Source organism: Mauremys reevesii, linkage group 1, assembly GCF_016161935.1.
Source record: "Mauremys reevesii isolate NIE-2019 linkage group 1, ASM1616193v1, whole genome shotgun sequence".
NCBI lineage: Eukaryota > Metazoa > Chordata > Testudines > Geoemydidae > Mauremys > Mauremys reevesii.
The window spans coordinates 34,204,361-34,226,597 of record NC_052623.1 but is presented as its reverse complement, the minus strand read 5'-3'; the positions used below and the strand labels follow the sequence as shown (position 1 = coordinate 34,226,597).

The 22,237-nt window shown below is 43.9% G+C and overlaps 1 protein-coding gene and 1 long non-coding RNA gene across 2 annotated transcripts in view; one reads left to right on the top strand and one right to left on the bottom strand.

Annotated features, from left to right (window-relative positions):
• Nucleotides 1-22,237, top strand: part of MAML2 (mastermind like transcriptional coactivator 2) — a 267,559-nt gene that overhangs the window by 94,806 nt on the left and 150,516 nt on the right. The window lies entirely within an intron of this gene.
• On the bottom strand, nt 15,109-16,807 carry LOC120383427. The gene is made up of 3 exons (XR_005588474.1): nt 16,678-16,807; nt 16,052-16,161; nt 15,109-15,349 (listed from the first exon to the last, which is right to left on the bottom strand). It is a non-coding gene; the product is annotated as an uncharacterized LOC120383427 (long non-coding RNA).

The following is a 22,237-nucleotide window of genomic DNA, read 5'->3' as shown; positions in this document are numbered from 1 at the left end:
CATATACACATCTGTCTTGTGTTTGCTCCCTTCCGAAATGTAGCTTGTCCAGTGAACAATGGCCTCCAAGAAGCGGCATTTTGGCACATTGCATCCACAAACTAAGGAGGTCGGGAGTTATTTTCAAATCAGGAAAAAGACAGGACACAAACACACCCTGCAGCATGAGGCTAAGACCAGTAGAAGGTCAGCGCATGTATGCTGCCTCTAGACTAGACATAAGACTGATAACTGTGCCAAAGACCGTCCTTGGATTTCGTCAATGTGTCTCTGCAGCTCTTAGTACCTCAGCAAGGGCTGGCACTGTGATTGAAGTGGCTGGATACATTGATTCACTGTATGTGCGTTCAGTTAGCAGCAGGATCGTAAAACGTGTGCCCTCTGGCCGATTATTCTTCACAAGGGAGATTTGTTTTCTTTGTCCTTTAGCTTTTTCAGTTTAAAATCATTGATTTGGTAACTGAAGGGAAATACGGAGTGGCAATGGGCCTGATTCTGCACTGACATAAGCCATGGTGAATCAGAACTATCTCTACAGAAGACAATGGGATGCTAACAATATAACACTCATGCAAAAGCAAATAAAGGCTTATTTATAGAAAATTCAAAAATGCTTAAGCAGTTTAGGAGCCTAAATCCTATTTATTTTCAATGGGATCAGGTTCCTAAACAGAGCTGGGCAGGCAAGAGTTTTCCCATCATGGGAAACTATTTTAAAAAAAATTTCCCATCCTGAAAAGTCAAAATTTCTAAAATTTCACAAACTGGCAAAACAAAAGAAAAAAAATCAGTTTGGGTAAATCAAAATGATTCCTTTAGAGTATTTATTTATTTTTAACTATAATTACCCTGAATTGTGAAATGGAAATGAACCAAAAAACCAAAACCATTTTGTTTCAGAAATGTCAAAACGGGACATTTAGCCATTTTGAAATCTTTTCTTTCCACATTTTTTCAAGTCAAGAAATTTGTCAGACCTGACCCCTTCTCACAAAGAGTTTTCGTTTTGAAAAACTGGCATTTTCAATGAGAAAATGTCTTGTAGAAAAAATCCTGACTAGTTCTATTAATAAATCACTTAGTGAGACAAGGTGGGGGAGGTAATATCTTTTACTGGACCAACTTCTTTTGGTGAGAGAGACAAGCTTTCGAGCTCAGACAGAGTTTGTCTTCATGTCTGAGAGAGGTACCTGAAGAAGAGCTCTGTGTAAGCGTGAAAGCTTGTCTCTTTCACCAGCAAAAGGTGGTCCAGTAAAAGATATTACCTCAACCACTTTGTCTCTCTCCTGTCCTGGGGCCAACACAGCTACAACACTGCAAACAATGTCACTTCGGTGCTTTTGAAAATGCTATTCATTGTGCCTAATGGTTAGAGCAGGGACCTGGGCGTGGACTCTGAGTTTCTGTCTCTGTGGCTACCACTGGCACTCTGTGTAGATATAAATAGTAACTGTCAAGTGTTTTTAATAATTACTATGGCCACCTTGTGTAAGATACTTTAACCCCAGCTCTGGGTTACCCATCTGTAACGTAATATAATATATATAATGTATAATAATATTTACCTCTCCCATATGAGTTGGGTAGGTTAATAAGGGCCTTCCTTTATTCATGTGGTGTAGCACCTTCCTCAGTAAGAGTCCTGTGTAATTCAGTGGGGGCATTTGGGGGGAGTATGCAGTCTGAGTAAGGATATCAGAATCTAGCCTCCGTGTTTGAGTGCTCTGAGATCCTCAGATGAAAGGTGCAGCAGCACAGCACTGATATTTTTATTTTAAATATTTCAGAAGGGCTGCTAGTTAACAGTACTTTGTGCTTATTGGGTCTGATCCTGGCTGGTGCTCAGTAACCTCATCTAATCTTCCACTGACTTGCTGGCTCAAATGAGTCAGTGGGGATTGTGGGAGGGCAGTCCCTTGTAGGGTCAGGCCCCTATAGAGCCGTCCATCTGCAGAACTCAGAGGGCTTTGCTGATACAAATGAATTTGGCATGGCACCAACCCTGTGAGGCAGGAGAAAGGAAGTGCTATTGTCCCCATTTTAAAGAGGGGGAGATGAGGCTCAGCGAGATTAAGCAACCTGGCCAAAGTCACACAGAGAGTCTGGGGCAGAACTCGGAACTGAACCTACATCTCCTGACTCCTAGTCATGTGGCTCAACAATAGGGCATCCTTCCTAGTGCCCCCCTCAACAACTGGAAGAGCAAAGCACAGCAACCAGGCCATAGATTGAAAATCTCACTCTCCTTTTAGTGTCCGTATGTCTGTCATTGCCCCACTGCTTAGAGTTAAATGATCATTGTATATGAATGGAATCAGTAGAAAGCTATGTGGAAGGAAGGATGTTTTAACCTTGCCATGTGTTCCCTTTCCAAACACAGAAATAAGTTCTTTCTAAGTTCTAACAGGGTGTTATAATGTTGGTTGGGGTCACGCTGCATTAGTCTGATGAAAATGGGCTGTTTCACATCCTACAGACTGAAGACAGTCCCATGGGGGAGAAGGGTAGTCCTCACAGAGTGTATCGGTTTAAACCCACGTTTAATTTTGTGAAATTCAGACTAAATTGGAAGGGGAAGAAAAGTATAATGCATCTCTAACGAACTGTGCCACCTTCTTCCATTAGATGACTAATGGCGCGGAGCCTTAAACCTTATCCTTTGGTATCTTTTGGATTCCTGACAACTCCACTCTCTCCTGGGACGAATAAATATCAGCCTGTTCCCAGGAAGATTAACTCGTACAATGATGGAGAAAAAACCAGCTACTTTTCAGAGTGCTCCACTTAAACTGCCACCCAAACTTTTACCTCCCCAGCCTCCTCTGCCATTTGCTTTCGTGGTACTTTCATTTGTTAAACTCTGTAATATTTTGGTGTGTTTAAAAAGAGCCCAGTTTTCTCACTGTGATAAGTGATTAGACCTGGGATTTCATCTGCTCATTTAAAACATGTGGTTAGCCATGGGAAGAGGGTCAGAAAATTACTATCAGTTATGTCATCCTTTTCTCTGACATCACGGAATCTATTCCATCTTGGCTGGTTCAGAAACAGTTCTGCACTGAGTGGAGCTCAGATGGTATGTTAGGTGTTTTACAGACAGGCATGGAGACAAAGGGTGAAATCCTGGTCCTATTGGGTATATCTACACTGCACACTAAGCCTGGGCTTGAGCTTCATCCAGACACAAGACAGTCTGACTTGGGTCAGCAAGCACTCAGGACCCAGGTCCTAGGATTTCGCTAAGGAGATGGGTCAGAGTCCAAGTCCCATTGTAACTTGGGTCCAAGCCTTGTCGTTTTGCAGTGTGGATGCAGCTCGAGCCACAGACCTGAGTCAGAAGGTCTGTGTAGTGCTATGTGGACGCAGTAGCATGGCTGTGAGACCCAGGTCCAGCAATTGTAAGCCCAGGTTTACAATGCAGTGTGGACGCTCATGCGTGGGCTTGGAAACACCGAGTCCACAGCCCCAGGTCCAGCAGTCCAGGTTTACATTGTAATTTAGACACACCCATTGAGGTCAATGGCAAAACTTCCATTGACAACAACAGGGCCAGAATTTCACACAAGGTCCCTGCCCTGAAGACTTGACAGTCTAGCTAACTAGACAATGTAAATAGGTAACGTTCAACTAGGAAAGGGGGAACTGGGAAGCAGCAAGGGCAAAGTTTAGCACAAGTCTTACCAGTGTAACCACTTTCAGTTAGACGTTGTGTGACAGACCCAGACCAGTGGGGTACAGGAGTCTGGTAGAGGGCAAATATACTGGTCAGTGGATGAATAGTTTTCTGTTCCCTGAGTGACCAGGGCAGGGGCTGCACTAGAGTAATCAGGAACCTGCTAGCACCAATTAAGGCAGACAGGCTGATTAGAACACCTGCAGCCAATCAAGGCAGGCTAATCAGGGCACCTGGGTTTAAAAAGGAGCTCACTCCAGTCAGGCGAGGGGGAGCCAGAGGAGAGGAAGTGCGTGTGAGGAGCTGGGAGCAAGAGGCACAAGGAGCTGAGAGTGAGAGGCTGTGCTGCTGGAGAACTAAGGAGTACAAGCGTTATCAGACACCAGGAGGAAGGTCCTGTGGTGAGGATAAAGAAGGTGTTTGGAGGAGGCCATGGGGAAGTAGCCCAGGGAGTTGTAGCCGTTATGGAGCTGTTACAAGAGGCACTATAGACAGCTGCAATCCACAGGGCCCTGGGCTGGAACCCGGAGTAGAGGGTGGGCCCAGGTTCCCCTCAAACCTCCCAACTCCTGATCAGACACAGGAGGAGTTGACCCAGACTGTGGGGAAGATCACTGAGGTGAGCAAATCTGCCAATAAGTGCAGGACCCACCAAGGTAGAGGAGGAACTTTGTCACAGTAGGGAGCAATTCACCATGCCTTGTCTAGTCATGAATATCCCTACAAAGAGAGTGTAAAATACTATCACATCCGAATGGCAGCATATTCCACACGTCTTGCTTTCCTTTTTCCACTGGTGCAAAATGGAGAATCTGGCACTTCCCATCTAGTTTACTCATAGTGCTTGTTTAAGGAAGTACTAAAATAATTTATACTGGTCTTCTGTGCTGTCTGACTCTCTAAAGGGTCTCAGATGCAGTTTGTATAACAGATACTATACATACAGGAGCAGATCCTCAGCATTTTATGCCAGCTAATGATCTGTTCCGCACTTTCTTTCTTCACTTTCTATTGTATTGTATTTAATTATCCAGATAGATAATACACTACCACTTTTCACTTCCATATATTGTCCTATCCAAGGCTCTCACAGCACTTTACACACATTAACGAGTTAAGCATCGCTCCGTTGAGGTATCAAATTTACTGATCTGTAAAATGAGACATACAGAAGTTAAGTGACTTATCCAAGGTCACACTATGAGGGCATGTCTACACTTACCAGGGATTGATGCTGTGGCTATTGCTGCACTGGGGGGTCTTCACTAGACCCGCAAAATCGACCGCAGATGACACTCTCGTCGACTCCGGTATTTCACCGGAATGAGAAGAGTAAGGGAAGTCAACAGGAGAGTGTCTCCCATTGACGCAGCATGGTCTAGACACTGCAGTTAGTCGACCTAAGCTACATTGACTCCAGCTACGTTATTCTGAAGTTGGGTGACTTAGGTCGACTTACCCCCATAGTGTAGACAAGGCCATAGTCACTGTTAAAGTGAGGAACTCCTGATTTCTAATCTGCTGCTCTACACACTAGGAGGCACTGCCTCTTCTAAGATAACAGCTCATGCATGAAAAGCTGTAAGACCTTCTATTTTTTAACTACTTTTAAATTGCTAATGGTATGAATACTTTTTTGGTCATTTTTCACATAGCAGGTTGTAGCTAAACGTTAGATCTGCTGTAGCTCTCTATGACTTGGCTGATAAAAATCCACATGAGTCATTAATACTTAAATAGCACCTCCTGAACTACACGTGTAATCATTGTTTGGAAATGTGTAAGCCACTGTTGGATTCAAAGATAATGTAATACCAGGCTTTGGGGATTAGCAGGGGAAAAAAGAACACTTGGGATCCAGGTCCGGCAGGAAATGAATGGTCTTAGGAAGTTCTCCAGTTTGTGGGGAGAGGGCTCAAGGGAATCCCAGAGCCAAAATTCTCACTGCTGCTAGATTAAAGGAAGCGCATGCATCTGTGTCTGTGGCAATGGACTGGGAAAATGGAGGACACCATCATATTTTCCTTCCCGATCTTCAGTTCACTTCTCTATAGCTGATGGCTTAAAATTGTACATTCCAAAAACGAGCACACACTAGTTGGAGGTATTTCCTTAGTCATCGCAGTGCAGCTGTTTGACTCTCATGGCTCTCAAGACTGCTGTGAAGCTGCATACTATGAATCTCCTTGCAAAAAGATCAGAACATACCCTATACGGAATGACTGCTAGTCTCAGCTCCCCGAGGTGCACTTGTTCCCGCACCTCCTGATCTACGCACACCCTGTCCGGGGCCCCACAAAGTCACGAGACCTCCTTGTCAATCTTCTGGTGCTGGCCAAAGTGGCCATCTATAAAACTAGGAGGAGCATGCTGGGTGGAGATGTGCTCTGCGACTCTGGAGCCTATTTCTGTTCCTCCCTTCAATCACGTATCCAGTCAGAGTTCCTCTAAGCCACATCAGCTGGCTCCTTAGATATCTTTGAGGAGCAGTGAGTGCAGTCTGGGATTCTCTGCTTGGTGTCCCCCTCAGTTTCCCTACTTCTGGCCCTATGCCCTTACTACCATTCCTGTTTTCTTATTAGTTGTTCCCCAGAATCATATGAGCCCAGGTTCTGTCGCTCCGCCCCATAGGCTGTGGAAGGGACCTTCAGATGCCCGCCTGCTCCCAGATCTCAATAGGTATTAGGCTGTCTCTTCAGCACAGGCTGGGGATCACTGGTTTGAGGAGGCTGACACTCACTTCAGTATCCTTTGGTGTGTTTGTTTCAGGAGCTGGGCCTGTCTGGTCCTTCATACTGCAGTGGGACTGGCAGAAGTTAAAAAAAAATGCACCCTAAACTTATGAGGAAGACTCTATCTACTCTGCATTTGTGCCTTCCTTTGTGGCTCTAACTGTCTGGGATCCAGAGCTATTCAGGCATGGATAACTTTCTGAATTTCTACCTTTGTATTCAAATGAATAGCTTATATTTAACTGTAGCAGAAGCTAGATTAGATGTGCCCTGGGCGTCTGAGCAAGTAGCATTAATATCTAAATTGTTGATGATTTACACATTCAGTGTGTAATTTGTATTAAGGCATATAGATGGTAATCTATGTCAAACACTTATGTGGCTCTTCTTAGATATCGGGGTAAAGAGAGATGCATATTGTTTAGTTCTTGTGAATTACTCTCCGCATAACTATATTGCATGGACATTATCATTAAAAATATCATGTTTTCAGGACGATTTTTTTTTAAATTGGGGTTAGATTTTGAGTTAATTTTCTGTGTGTATCGGGGTAGCAACCCAGAGTCAGGATCCAAGAGTCACAATTTGACTCTCAGGTACCCTGCTTCTTTGATGAGGGAAAAAAACTGCTCTGAGTCTGTACCTGGTTTATACAGGAGGAAGGGGAGGAGGTATGCCTCTGCCCAGTCTCCACCCCTTTCTGCCTTGTAAGTGGCTTTGCAGGGCCTACTTCCATTCTCACATTGGTACTGGAGGTACCATGGTATGGGCGTGAGAGAGGAAAGGGAATGACTAATGGGATGAACCATGATCTGTCCCTAAGAAGTTTTAGAATCTAGGTTGCCAGATCTGATCTCACTGGTATCAGTGTGATTTTGCCTTTGGAGAAGGATCTGGCCAATTTTACTGTCCTGTGTTTTTTGTTTATTTTGTTCTGCCTTTTGTATTTCTCTCAGCTGGGGCAATGAAGTAAACTCGTCAGTTTCACTTTTGTTTCTAGTCCATCTGGGCCAAATTTTGCCTTTATTGCAAATTTCCAATGAGAGTAGAATGTGACCCATTCACTTCCAGGTTCTTAGTCTTTATTTAAATTCAGGGTCAGATCCTGCAGCCCTTAAGTGTCTGAATCAGCAATCCATCCCTGAATCAGCAAAACACTTGTGCATATACTTAATTCCCGTTGACGTCAGTGGAACTCAGGCACATGCCTAAACTTAAGAACATACTTATATGCTTGGCTGAACTGAGTCATAAGTGAGCAAAGCACCCGCTGACTCCTGTGGGAGTTCTCCTTAATATAAAGACAGCAGAATTCAGCCGTATTGCCCTTCTAAAACAGAGTTCCCCAAAATGTGGGGTGCACCCCCCTAAGTGGGCACGGAGGGACGTTCGGGGGTCCACAGCTGGGGCCCGGGCCAGCTCCCATGGGTGATGGGGAGGAAGTGCCACCTAGCTCCACTCCTGGCCCCGGCTGCTGGCTCCGCTCCCAGCTCCGCCCCCACCCCACCCCACCCCCATCTGTGGCCCCAGATTGGCCCCCTTACCCCTGTCCACATCCCCCCCTCCCCGGAGCCGTGGCCCCGCTCCCGGCCCCAGCTTGTGGGGGGCAGGAGGGAGGGCAGACTGGGGTAAGGGGATGCGCGAGGTAAAAAGTTGGGGCACTGCTGTTGTAAAAGGTGCAACAGTTTTAGTTTTAATTCCTGCAAACTTTGAGCATAAAAACTCTTTGCTTAAGTGGAAACGGCACAAATATAAGGGCTGCAAGATGTTTGCAATTGACGGACCAAATAACTGTAGCTAGTCTCTTGTCAGATCTTTCAGAATATCAGCTATAGACCATTTTGAGGCTTGTTGTTTGCAATAAAATTATATATAATTTCAGGCAGCAGGTGAAACACTGAGGGAAAAAATTAAAACTTTTTGGTGAAGCACTCTGCAACATGGTTGCTTACCCCTGCCTGTAGTATGTCTAAAAATAACAGCACTTGGAATGGGAAGCTTACAAGATCTGTTGATTTATAATGTTTTTTTCCGGGTTTATTGCTTGACTGCCCTCCCCACTGAGATTTGATGTTGCAACCAGACTGCCATTAGATAGTAAAGGAACTCTCTTTTCTTTGCTAATGTACAGTGCTCTGAACTGTATGGTATGAGCTTTGTTTTTTAGCATCACACGGATAAATGAGAAAGATGGCTTCTAAACGAAGTAAAAAAAGGTGTTCCCTTCCAAATGGTGGTCTTTAATATATATATAGGCCCAGGAAAAAATACTGATAGAGTATCTTTGGATCTGACTTGAATGTACAAAGCAGTCTTGAGTTGGAATTATTTTTTATTTCAGGATGTCAGACACAAGTTTGTATCAAGGAGAACACTTATGATTAAAAATAAAAACGAGGGGTGGGGGAGTCTGGGCCACATTCCATTATAATTGCAGAGTTAATCCTGTTGACACTACTACAACACAGACATGAGTCTATTGATCTCATTGTATATTTTTACTTTTAGGGACCCAGCAGATCATATGCTAGGCAAGTAATATTCTGTACGGTTTGTGGAAAATAAATGTGTTTTATCCTTGCAGTAAAAAAGCAGCCAGATGTTTAGAGGAACGTACACCATATTGAGGAGGCTTAGAGTCATAGGACTTGCTAAAACCGTGCAAAGCTGCTATTATGGAGAAAACAGGAAGACAGCTTCCTCCATGAACCTACACCATTTCCCAAGGAGGAAGCAGGGGCTTTTTTTTTTCCTTTCTTTCGTCTTTTTCTTTGCTCTTTGTTGATTTTGAAACAGAGAGACAACTATTAAGTGATGACCATAAAAGGCTTATACTAGCAATGACATCAACGGTAAAAAGAGAAAAAAACCAACCACCTTAAATAAACACAAGTTTTAAAGGACTTTGACTTCCCCTGTAAAAATGTAGATGTGTAGCCCTGCATTGCTTTGCTTGTTTTATTGCCAACACGCATTCTGTAATAGCCGCGTCTCTAAACTTTCTATTTTATGGTCACATTGTCAGCTATTAAGTTGGGTGGATTGCAGCCACCTTGCATTGACTTAATTATTTTATTTAGATTTATAACCTAAAAATAAACAAAAACATCTCCCCGTAATGCAGAGGTGCAGCCCACCGCATCCCAGAGTGTGCCTGGCTCTAACTTGATCTAAATGGAAGGCTGCAGATTATTGTTAATTCAGTGGCAGGATGTCATCTTCCAAGTCCAAATATTATTCCTGACAGGCAGTTTGAACAGAGTAGAGCTAAGTGTAACCTGTCAGCGAAATGTGGCCCACAGAGTTTGACACCATGTCCATGGACTGCATTCATTTTTAATATGGAGGGAAGCTTGCAGAAACTGGGGGGGGGGGTGTCCCTAGCATGCAAAACTTGATGACATGATCTGATGAGACCTGTAGTTTTCATATGGCGCACGTAGAGTTAGGATGGCTACATTCTGCACTGGAGACCTAAGTGTTCTCAGTTCTTGTGATTTTGGCCCCCAAGTCTCATGATGATTGGTGTGTGCTCCAGGTGATTTCACAGGAATTTTTTTAATGATTATTATTGCGGGTTTTTTAAGGAAAGCTGAGTTTTTAGCCCTCATGCCTGAAATTGTGACTAGAGTGCACCCTAAAGGCACCAGAAGGCCAATAAATAGACTTTCCAAATGTATCATTTATTGTAAAATCTCATAAATTTTAACCCAGTCTCATGATTTTTAGTGGGTTTGATTCTAGATTTTTGATGCTTGTGACTGGCAATGATGAAAACTCTGTGGGCTTCATTTGTCCCCTGACTTTCACCTGAACAAGTGTGGCAAATTTTATTGTAAGAATAAAATCCATGCTTTGAAGATGAATTCTTATCTTTATATGTATATAGTATATGTCAGCGGTAGGCAACCTATGGCACGCGTGCTGAAGGTGGCACACGAGCTGATTTTCAGTGGCACTCATACTGCCTGGGTCCTGGCCACTGCTCCGGGCGGCTCTGCTTTTTAATTTAATTTTAAATGAAGCTTCTTATACATTTAAAAAACCTTATTTACTTTACATACAACAATAGTTTAGTTATATATTATAGACTCATAGAAAGAGACCTTCTAAAACATTAAAATGTATTACTGGCACGCAAAATCTTAAATTAGAGTGAATAAATGTAGACTCGGCACACCACGTCAGAAAGGTTGCTGACCCCTGGTATATGTACATGCGTATAGATACACACACATCCCTTAGGTCGAAATGGAGCATTACATGCCAGGACATATAGGACAAGCCTCTGAAATAAAGATAAGGAATAGCCTGACTGAAGCGCCATTTTGTTCCTATTTGGGGCCTGATCTTGCAAACACTTATGTAGATGTCTCTGGGTGAAGTCACCTGTGTAAGTGGTTGCAGGATGCAGCCTGGTGTGTTAACTCATACTTGGAAAGTTGCCAAGGTGAAGCTCCTCCACCCTCAAATCAATATAAAACAGAAGCTTTTTTGTTTCCAAATTGTTTTATCACACCAGACGGTTTCTTCCATGGCGTTTTTAATAGGTGCCAGCGGCACTGTATTAACTACTTTGCCAGCTCACCTACTACCCTTTAAAAGGCTTAAGAGATAGGCCAGCCAATAATTAATAAGACACCCTCTGCTGCACTGAGTTTCAGAGCAGAAAGATCACACACACACACTCACACAAAGCACTTCTCAGAGCACCCAAAGCCACAGATTTTACAATTGCACTAAGAGATTTGCTGCAACAGTTTCAAGAAGACAAAAGCTTTTATTGCGATAGGAATATATCTCTTTATGAAACAATACGGGGAGAAAATTTCCTTGGATTATCTTGGAGGACTGTTTAGGCTGTAATTTTATTATGTTTATTCAGAGGAATGGAATATTTTCCCTCTTTTATCCTTCGAGGTCTACATGTTCTCTTCTCACTTTGGGTTTCCCTGCTTTGCCGCTGGGTCCTGTTTAATCTTGATTTTTTTTTCTTCCCTAATCCTGATCCTTGGTCAATTTATCTCTTTGTCCCTCTTGCAGACCCTGATCCTGCAAGGTGCTAGGCACCTCCTATTTGTTGCTGAGCTTAAAAATAAAGGCCCCCAGTCAGCAGATGAACTGGGGGCTCCATGCGAGAGAACTATGTTAAAACTCCCCCTGATCTTCAAGCCAAGTGAAGGATCCCACAAGGAGAGGATTCAGTTGTAATTGACAACCTTGCCTTTCTCTAAATCCACCGTCAATGCTGAGTGCCCTCAACTCTCATTGAAATCCATGCGAGGTGAGGGGACAGAGCGGCTCACAGAAGGTACAGAAGGTCTTACAAGATCAGACCCAGAGTTTGAAAGGGACAAAAAGTGCTTTCCTAATAATCAAAGTAAAACGGGCCCCATTTATACTGAGCTGGGTTGCAGTGAACCAGGGGGAGATTTGCAAATGCCTCACTCTCAGAGCTAGGCACCCAACTGCCATTTGTGCTTTTAAAAATCTCACTCACACCACTCATGAGGTGAAATGATGCCATCTGCGTAGAGTATGGGTAATCTAGCATTACATGGGTGAAACGAGGAAGGGCTGGGGGGTAGAGTAGGAGCTGAGAAGTTTGTGTCCTTGACTACACAGGTGAGTAACTTTACCCAGGTGAATGAACTAATGGGTCTGTTCACATGCATTGAGTTCCTTTCATAAGTGTTTGCAGCATTGGTACCTACCTGTGTGTGACAACATGACTGAGGGGAGGCTAAATCACAGAATTGGTGTTTGCTACTGAGGGCTTTTTCTGTGGGGCCATTGTTAACTCTTGCTGAGTGGATTCCCTAATCTAGTCCTGCCCTATAAAAGATCTGTGTTCTGCACTCCTTTAGGACAGGTCTGCACTACATACCTATATTGGTCTAACTATGTGGCTCAGGGGTATGAAAAATCCTCACTCCTGAGCAACTTATTTATACCAACCTAACCCTCCACCCCATTGACTGCGCTATATTGGTGGGAGAGCTTCTCCCACCAACTTAGCTACAGCCTCTCGGGGAGGTGCATTAACTACAACAACGGGATAAGCGCTCCTGTCGGCGTAGGAGCACCTTCACTGATGCAACTGCAGCACTGTACATGAACACAGTGGTACTTAAGCTCCTGAAAATGGGCCTTAAAATCCTAGGTTACTAAGGCATTTTTGAAAATTTTACCCACTGACTTCACTCCCTTGAAGCTTGTACCCATTGTGTATTCATCTAACACAATGCACAGAAGCATTCAAAAGAGGATCGGTGTATGTAGAATAGAGAACAGCTACCAAAGCTATGAATCCCTCATTTTTCCTGGATGGAGAAAAGAAGTTAACAAAGTGAAAAGTTATTCGGGATGACAGTAAAATAAAAAAGTGCTCTCAGAGGAGGTTGTCAGACCCCTTTTGTTGTGCTACACAAAATGATTGTGCATAGGGAGGAGCGGGAGTGAATTTAAATGGAAAAAAATAGCATTTGGAATAAAAGGTTGAGTGAAAGGCCCATGACCCCTACTCCAACAGGCCCTGCATCCTTAGGAGAAGGATAAAGAAAAGTTTTAAACAAAGATAGGTCGTTCTCAAAAAGAAAAAAAAAAGAAATGGACATTCTGCTTTAAATGGACAGTGTATTTTGCAAAGGGGTCAACTAATTTCCTTTTCTGGGCTGTACACAAAGGCTTTGTCTACACTGGTGAGCATGCTTGAGTACTGACTCAGGCACATGCCTGTACATGCTCCCCATACCCACGCTGAGTGTTGACGTTATGCTGGACTGGACACAGGTATAATGCTGTGTACATGCATATACTCGTGTCCACACTGCCGCTGTTGTTACGCAATGTTAGAGCTACCATTTCAGGGACAGCATCCCAGGATTCTGTGTGTCTAGGAACTGCTTTGCTGTGTCTTATCGGTACTGTCCCCCACCTCACACAGTTCCTGATCAAGTCACCCCTCACTGTTATTCCCGGCCACACTGACTTGAAGATAATGGAGCAATGAGATGATGATCTGGTTCTGCTCCTGCTCCTGCTCCGTGTTGCAGGACACATTTTTAGGCAGTGGAGTAGACCATTGGTGGCATGCTGAATGGAATTTGGGCAGAACTTTTTGACATGTCAGTGATGGCTGACCTTGAGTGTCAATGACAATTTATTTAGCTCACATGGTACTGTTATGGTGAATGCCAGTATGGGGTAGACCATCACTTCTGGTGCAGGAGAACCAGCACGGTGTGGTGGGATCACATTATTTTGGAAACTTTGGATGAAGAACAGGGACTTCAGAACTTCTGAATGAAGACACAGACCTTCATGGAGCTGTGTGAGGCGCTTGCACCAAACCTCCACTGCCAGGACATGTGATTCAGGGAAGCCACACGCCGGTGGGGAAGCAAATGGCTATTGCCCTGTGGAAGCTGAAAATACCAAACAACTGTAGGTCCGTTGCAAACCACTTTGGGGTTGCAAAATCCACTGTAGGTTTATAGTTGTGCAAATCTGTGAGGCAGTTAACACTGTGATTTACCCACGGGTGGTTGCAGTAAGAAACAATAGCTGGATTTGAGAGGATGGGGTTTCTGAACTGTGCAGGGGTCATCGATGGCATCCATATCCCAATACTTTGCTCACCACAAGGGGTGAGTGAGTATGTGAACCCAAACTGTTACTATTCACTTGTTCTGAAAGGCTTAGTGGATCACAGATTCATGAATATCTTTGTGGGAAACACTGAAAAAGTTCATGACACCAAAGCGCTGAGGAGATCAGGATTGTACTTGAAAGGGAAAGAAGGGACTTTATTCCCCAGAAATGAAATTGTTCTGCATGGTATGTCTGTGCCAACTATTATTTTGGTGGACCTTGCATACTCGCTCCTAAGTGGGCTCATGAAACCATACCCTGACATCAGTCTCTCTGGAAAAAAGGGAATTCATTACAAGCTCATTAGCTGCAGAATGGTTGTAGAGTGTGTGTTTGGTAGACTGAAATCTCATTTGCGGTGCCTATGTACTCGTCTGGATGTGGCAAATGCTCTTTGTATAATTGTCACCTGCTGCACATGCCATAATGTTTGTGAGAGTAAAGGGGAGTGCTTCTGTCCTGAGTTGGCTCAGGACAAGACTGATTTACAAACTCATTACAGGAAGCCGGGCCCCATCTACATGCACACTGGTCCTGAGACAAGGGAAATCAGGGATTCCATATGTACACACCTCTTGGCACAGCAGCTAGTTCCTTAAGTACACTAGGATGAATTTCTTCAGGCCCTGCCAACTTGAATACATCTAACTTATCTAAATATTCTTTAACCTGTTCATTCCCTAGTTAGGCTTTCTTTCTTCCCCCTTGTTGTTAATATTAATCGTGGTGAGTAAGTGGTATTTAATGAATCTCTTCTCATTGCCATTTTGGGGTGAGTGGAGTGGGGACTGGATGGAGGGGGGAAATTTGGAGAAGTCCGGTAAGGGGATAAGGCATGACAGTGCTGTGGCTTTAGTTTAAACTCACAAAGGCATAGCAATGTGTGGCATGTTATCCAGGAAGAAAAAGTCAGTGCACAGTACTTCAAATGCTCAGTGTATTAAAATTAGGAATTTAGCACCAGAGCAAGAGGGGATATTGGCGGGGAGGGTGGAGGTCCATTGTAACGTACCAGCTTCAGCAGGTTCTGGTTCCTGCCACAACTCCAGGTCCTTCTTGGGTTCGTCAGTGCAGGGCTTCCTCAACTGGCTCCTCTGGGCAGAGATGCAGAATCATAGGCTCCTCATCCTGTAGGTCTTCCAAGGCATCCTCTGTGGTACCTGTTTTCTCCTTGCCCTGGCCCTCATCAGCATCCCATTGGACAATGAAGCCCGGTACGGTTGATGAGTGGGTTGTGAGCCACTTGAGGTTTTGTACTGTGAGCCCTTGACATCACCCCGTCAAGCTCCTCCTAGAAAGAACATGTATGATGAGCCCTCCTGGAGTGACTGTTGGAGTCATTTGTCTTCCTGTACAGTGAAAACAGGGGGACAGGGACCTGTATAGACTGGGTAGGGGTCAGGAAATTGTTGGAAAGAACTATTGAAATTTGAGACCCGGTACATGCCCCTTACACTGTGACATTACCTAGGGTACACTCTGGATTGATGAACAGCTGTGTGTCCTCCCTTGCAGTTCTCCAACCTGAGATGCCTTTTACACTGCTTTGCTGTGAGAGCGACCACATCTGGTCTGCTCACACACAGCCTCCAGCATGTAAATTACAGCTATACGGTCTGAATGCTATGGCCAGCCACTCTTGAATTACACTGCAGAGAAAAACCAGCAAATTCCCAGTCCCAGACTTCCCCCAGAAATGTGCATCTTGTACTACCCAGCCCAATCCTGGACAACACAAGCTCATTTTAACACAAGTCCATCATTTTATTAATAGAAAATTATATGCACAATGGAGTTTCCCAAACATTTTAATCTAAGCCCTGGTTTAGCTAAAACAATAAAACAAGTTTATTAATTGCAGAAAAATAGATTTTAAGAGGTTACAAGTAATGAGGCATAAAAGTCAGAATTGGTTACAAGAAAATAAAAGTAAAATGCAACTAATATCTAACTCTCAACAAGCTAAGTGAATTCAAGCAAATGTCTCTCTCACCACATGCTTCAGCAGTCTTACTGGTTGAATTCCAATAAGGGATCCTGATTCCAGACAGGATCCCTTACTCAGTCCAAAGCTCTTTCTTTGTTCCTCAAGTGTTGTGGCTGCTGTGTATAGAGACAGGGAAGAATAACTTGGGGTGTCTGTTTCCCACTCTTACACTTTTTACTCTTCTTTGAGAATGATCTCCAGCTGGGGTTCAGGAGACAGAAAGTCTGTGGGGATGGGAACCTCCAGCTGTTTCTTTGCTAAGATGTAAATTTCACCCACACATCCTTTTTTCTGTCAAAGAACAGCCTCGTTAACCAGGTGAATGTCCATTTGATTTCATTGACACCTGGCTGAGGAGTCAGTTTGCCTTTTGTCTTGGAGGAACTGGTTTGTGGCTGCTTTTGTAAACTTGGAACATATCTCACTAATGTTATACAGTAGAATTTTATAACTTTACATACAATGTTGCCACACATATTTTACCAGGACAATAATGACCAGCAAATTATGCACAAAATGTATCATAGTCTTGAAAAAGGGGTGAACATAGGGGTACAGACTGTCACATATCCCATTCACACTAAAAACTGGCACAGGTATGGGGCTGTGCCACAGATGTGGCATGTACTTACCCACAACCCTCAGACATGCTAGTTTACTTCCCCTCTGACATATGCTTCTGGGGTTTAGGTGTGGACAATAGTGGGGTGATGGCACAACCACAGGCATGGACATATGACCAGTGTAAGGCCCAGGAGGTCTCAAACCCAGGCCTGCCCATCTCCATTCTGCCACCCCACAGCAGCTATAACCAGCTTGTACACCACTATTCATGACCTGCTGTTGACACAGACTATGGGAAGTGCTGCCTCAAGAGATCTGACAGGCAGCAGCCTCATGGCTCCTGATTAGCTCCCTCACCCTATATAAACCCAAGGGGCTTTCCAGGAAGTATCCAGGCAACAGTGTGGAGCTTCTATAGCTGCCACAGTCAGTCCTGCTCCTTGTTCTTGTTCTATTGGCTTTGACCTCACCTCCAGACCCTGTAATAGACTCTGATCCTTAGTATCAATCCTGGCCTAGAACTTGATTACAAACTCCTCTGCTCCTCTCAGCCTCTGGTTTGACCTTGCTCTGACCCTTGGTCCTGACGGCCCTTGTCAGGATTCTGACATAGGCACTAGTGTAGATGTACTCAGTGAACAGGGGGGCCAAGGGGCTATAGCCCTCCCAATTTTTGAAAGTGGACAGGCCTGGACCACCCACTTTTCGCCAGGGGCCCAGTCCCCTTCTCCTCCTCTTCCCCCCCAAGGCCCTGCACCCCAGCCAGGCCAGAAGCGAAACCCAGATGGGGAGCCTGGGCAGCTGTGGGGAGCTGCAGACCCTCCACCTGCCCTGGATGGGGGGCCTAGGGCATGGGGGGCTGCTTTTGGACCCCCCCCTCCATCCCAGGCAGGTGGAGGGGCTTGGGCTCCCAGGCCCATCTCTGACTTCTGGCTTGGAGAGGGTGGGGCCTCGGGGCAGAGATGAGGCAGGGGTGGGGCCACAAAGGGGGCAGGGCCTTGTGGGTCCCCCACATTTAGGCAGAATCTGTCGCCCCTGACTCAGTGATACACTCTGGCTTGGTAGCAGTTATGGAATAGGGGGTTTCTGTGCTGTTATTGTATTGGCCATCGTATTTTGTAATACAGTAGTCACTTTTTAATAGCCTTCTTTAGGGTAAGTCAGTTTTATCGAGGGTGTGACCCTGCAGCTCTGTTCGTAAGGCAAAAATCTCACAGCAGTCAAGGAGGGTTTTGTCTGGGTCAGGACTGCAGCATCAGACCCCTTATCATGCCCACACTGTCCCTCTGGTCTCTTCTGTGTAATGCCATATAGTCCTTGAATGTAGAGGTGAAGGGATGTGTGCCAAATTTCTCAACATTTCCCCCTTTTTGAAAACTATTTTCCACTCCCCACATTGTTCCACCATGATTCTCTTTCTCTGGCTACGAGAGAGCATTGGCTCGGGAAAGGACCAGGGTGTAGCCCATGGGTCCACAATTACACAGAGCTAGTGACCACAAACGCCCACATAAGGTATCTGTAGGGATTTCAAACACTATCCCTGAAGCAAAAATAGTGACCACAAAGGGACTGTGGAGCAACCCTGCACCCTGCCTGCCTGTGCTGGAGGTTGATTCCAATCCCTGTGTTCTTGGCACAAACCCCATTGACTCAGGCCTTGAGGGAGAGGCAGGAACTTACTCAACAAGAATATCAAACAGCACGACAGAGTAACCGTGCCACAAAGATTCAGAAAATAACTAGAGTAAAGGCCCGTTGTAAGCCAGGTCTGAGAATGCTGGTGTGCAAAAAGGGAATTCCACAAGCTTGGAGCCAGGTGTATTGAAGCCATTGGTGCTGGCACAATTTTTGAACCAGAATGTTGTCTGCTCACATGGTAGGATGTGAGGCCGCGGCCGAGTTCCAAGGGACTTTCCTCTGTTACTGTCAATACAATAACTTGGTTCATTGCCAACTTTGTTTCTTTCTTGACTTCTTGTTGGCAATACATATGCAAACTGGCCAGCCTTGTGCTTTTGCTGCTGTTTCAAGCTCATCAGAACAAAGTGCTGGCTCATGAGTTTTCTTTATTTGACTCCCTTCCAAAAAGTTTTTCATATTGGAATTGTTTCCTTTGCCCACTCCCTCTGTACACAACCAAGTGCCTTATGCACATTAATTCACCCATTTCCCTCCAGCCTCCTAAATCCACAGTGCCTTTATAGGTAGAAAAGATGTAGGGTTTTTATGATGGGGGTGTGAAGCTCTTGCCTGACACTCAGGTCTTTCTGAAGGCCAACTGTTCATAAACAGTTGTGTTCCAGTGATTATTCAGTCCGTGCTGCCATAGCTCCCCACGTGTTGTTATAATGAACATAATCAACAGGATTCAACTTTTGAGACCTGCAGCTCCTGCCATTGTCAGTGAATCTCATGGTGCTTCAGAAAAGTTTTACTTTAGCTTTAAACCTTTTCCAAACAAGGTACAATGAAAGAGTCAAATCTTAGTGCCCTTTGTCAGTACCCCCCTCGTTTTCTGATGACCACAGAGTGACAGACCATGTATCGCAATGAAAGATGAGATTAGGGGTCTGACTTTGAGAAGGGCTGAGCTTCTCAAAGATGAAGTCAGTGGGAGCTATGGGGTACTCAGCACCTCGGAAAATCAGGCCCTACCAAGCCACATTTTGCCCTCTTTTATGACACATCAATGCAACCCTATTGAGATTAGTTGTACGACATCAGTGTAACAGTGCAGGATTTGGGACCCCACCAATTCTTCTGTAGTGTAAAGAAGCAGCATCTCAGCCTGACAACCTCATTGACTTTGGAAATCTCTAATCTTTTTATTAGAATAGGCAGGTGTCTTTAATGTTTAGGCACTTAGCACCTTTCATCCAAGGATCTCAGAGCACTTTATACACATTTTCTGCACCAGGAATAGAATCCAGGGGCCTAATTTTCCACTCTGTTACTCTGTCGAAGAATAAGGCCCCACCAGTCTTGATACAAGTTCTTTGCTCTAATGATTAAGCAACATTCCTTTTCATATTAACTGACAGCATGGTGAAGATGGATCAAGTATTTGATCTCATGTTATCAGAGCCAGGTCTTATTGTGCATTTGACCAGAACATTTGATTCATTATTTCAGGTAGACCTACAGCTCTGCATATTGTCCCTAGTCACCACAGCCTAGATCCTTGGAGGTATTTAGGCCCGCCCTCCAAGGTAAATTATTCTTTCCTGGGTATTTTACCAAACTTGAATGCAGGGATCTGTAGAAGCCCTGGGAAGTTCAGAACTTTGGAAACATTTAGTTTAGTATTAATATTATGTACTGCAATTACAACTTTGTGATTAAAGGTTGTGTTACAAGCAACATTTAAAAGCTAAGTTTAGGGACTTATAACTTGGGGAAAAAATTCACTTGGGGATGAAACTTGTCTTTTCCTGCAACTGTGTGGGTGTTAGCCAATATCTTTGAATTTCTTGGCTTTGAGTCACAATTTCAATGTTACTGAGACCTGAATTTCTGCATTTAATAGTTAAACTTGTATCTGTTGTCTTCACACCTGGGATATACAGTAGCTGTGAACATAATAGTTTCTCATTCATATGACCTAAAAATAATTATATTTCTTGTGTTCATAGGTAGAAAATTGGTCAATTGCAGGCTGATTAATTCAGTAACACAACCCACATGATGCTGCTTTGCCTTTTTCTTTCTTGTGCAGGTGTCTAACAAAACTCATTCCGCTGAGAAGCTGTAACATCCCTTCCCTGTTGCATAGGTATTGATTGGTCATTAACATTTTAAAGGTGCTTTAAAATTGTCTGATGGAAGATGTTATAAAAGTGCCAAGTATTATTGTTAATTACTGTACATACTTGGTAGATTAAAATCTAATTGATCCCAGCTGTAAATTGAAATGATAGTTGCTTTTACCCATGTTTGCTGGATTGGCATTGTTTTTCCTGACTTGATGCCTAAAGGGTCACAAAGTACTGAGAATATAGCAACTTTCACTGGGGGCTCCCATGGCGCTTTGTAAACATGTACATTAGCCTTGCAGCACCTCTGAGGCAGGTATTCCATCAAAACACCAGATTTGCAGATGAGTCAGCTAAGTAACTCACCCAAGGTCCTGTAGAAAGTCAGTGGAATAGCTTAGTATATTATTTGTATTATGGAAACACCTAGGAGCCCTAGTCATGGACCAGGACTCCATTGTGTTAGGTGCTGTACAAACAGAATGAAAAAATGGTTCATGCCCCAAAGAGTTTACGATCTAAGAATAGAATCCAGGAGTCTTGTCTTCTGTCTAATGGTTAGGACACAACTGGAAATGTTCATCATTAGGGTTTTTGCTCCTTCATTTTCCTTGCTCCTTAGATTCCAGGGTGATGGGTGCATATGAAAACTAGAGACAGCCGATAGGTTTATGGTAGCATTGTAAAACAGATTAAGAGGACTCCCTCTCTTATCACCGCCACCAGTTATTTTGCAACTGGAGTATGCGGTTGTGAAATGGAAATGAAATATCACAAGTTAGACTTCTGGGTTTAAGGGAAATGGAATGAGAACAAGAGATTAGCTCCAGCCATCCCACACTGCTGTTCTGGATATCCTGTAGTTGCCTTAGAATGCACCACTGTATTAAACCTCTGCAAATAGAGTCCCAAAGAGATACTCCTTAGGAGAATGGCACTTCTCCAGCTGCCAGAAGAACCCTTACTGCTGCTGACCAATATTAATCAACTGTGATTATGTGCTAAACAGAAAGTAGTCCATAAGATGAACACATTGTTACAAGAATCATCATTACAATTCTCACTCATTTGTATTTTTTATCTGTTATTCTAAATTGTAGAGAGGCTTTCTGTTAATCAGTGAGGAGCCTGAACCAATCTGATCCAAACAGCCCTGAACTTTAGAAAAATTCAGATCCTCGTCCAAAACTGAATGTCACAGATGCCCCAGTCTATTATGAGATGAACCAAAACATGGTTCTGAATACCTTCAAGTACTGGAAGAGTCTGGACTGGGAGCTGAACTCTTCAGGCCAGACCTGTCTCCAGCAATATTTAGACTCTTCAGAGCAAAGTATATGTGACACTCCTGGTACTTTGTAGGATGCATAATAGCATTTACACCGAGGGTATCTTTATGATCTTTCTATAATCCCTAGCACTCACTACAGAATTCAAAGATGTGAAAAAATATTTGGATTACCTATAGTCACTAATGTGGGTTGCTTTTGTTTGGGGGTTGGGAGGTCACTGGAAAAACTCTATTAAAAATGGGGAGTTGGGAGTTTTATTTAAATCAGATCTCCTTCTGTCCACATGAAATGGAATTTAAGGCCCCCATACACGTATGGGTTTCAATGGAAGTTTCACTTATTGAACACTGAAGAATAAGGCCCAAATTGAATCCTAAATATGATATTTAGTGAAACATTTACCCTTGGCTATTTCCAAGCTGGAATTTTAAAAGAAGGAAGGAATCAATATTTGCTACCCACGAATTAGATTAAGTTTGAACTACGCGGTTGTAATGTGTGAATATCTGGCCCGCCGCTGTGACCTCTAGATCAGACAGTGATGACGACACCCAGCATTTGGCCAAAGCCTTTGTTTTGAA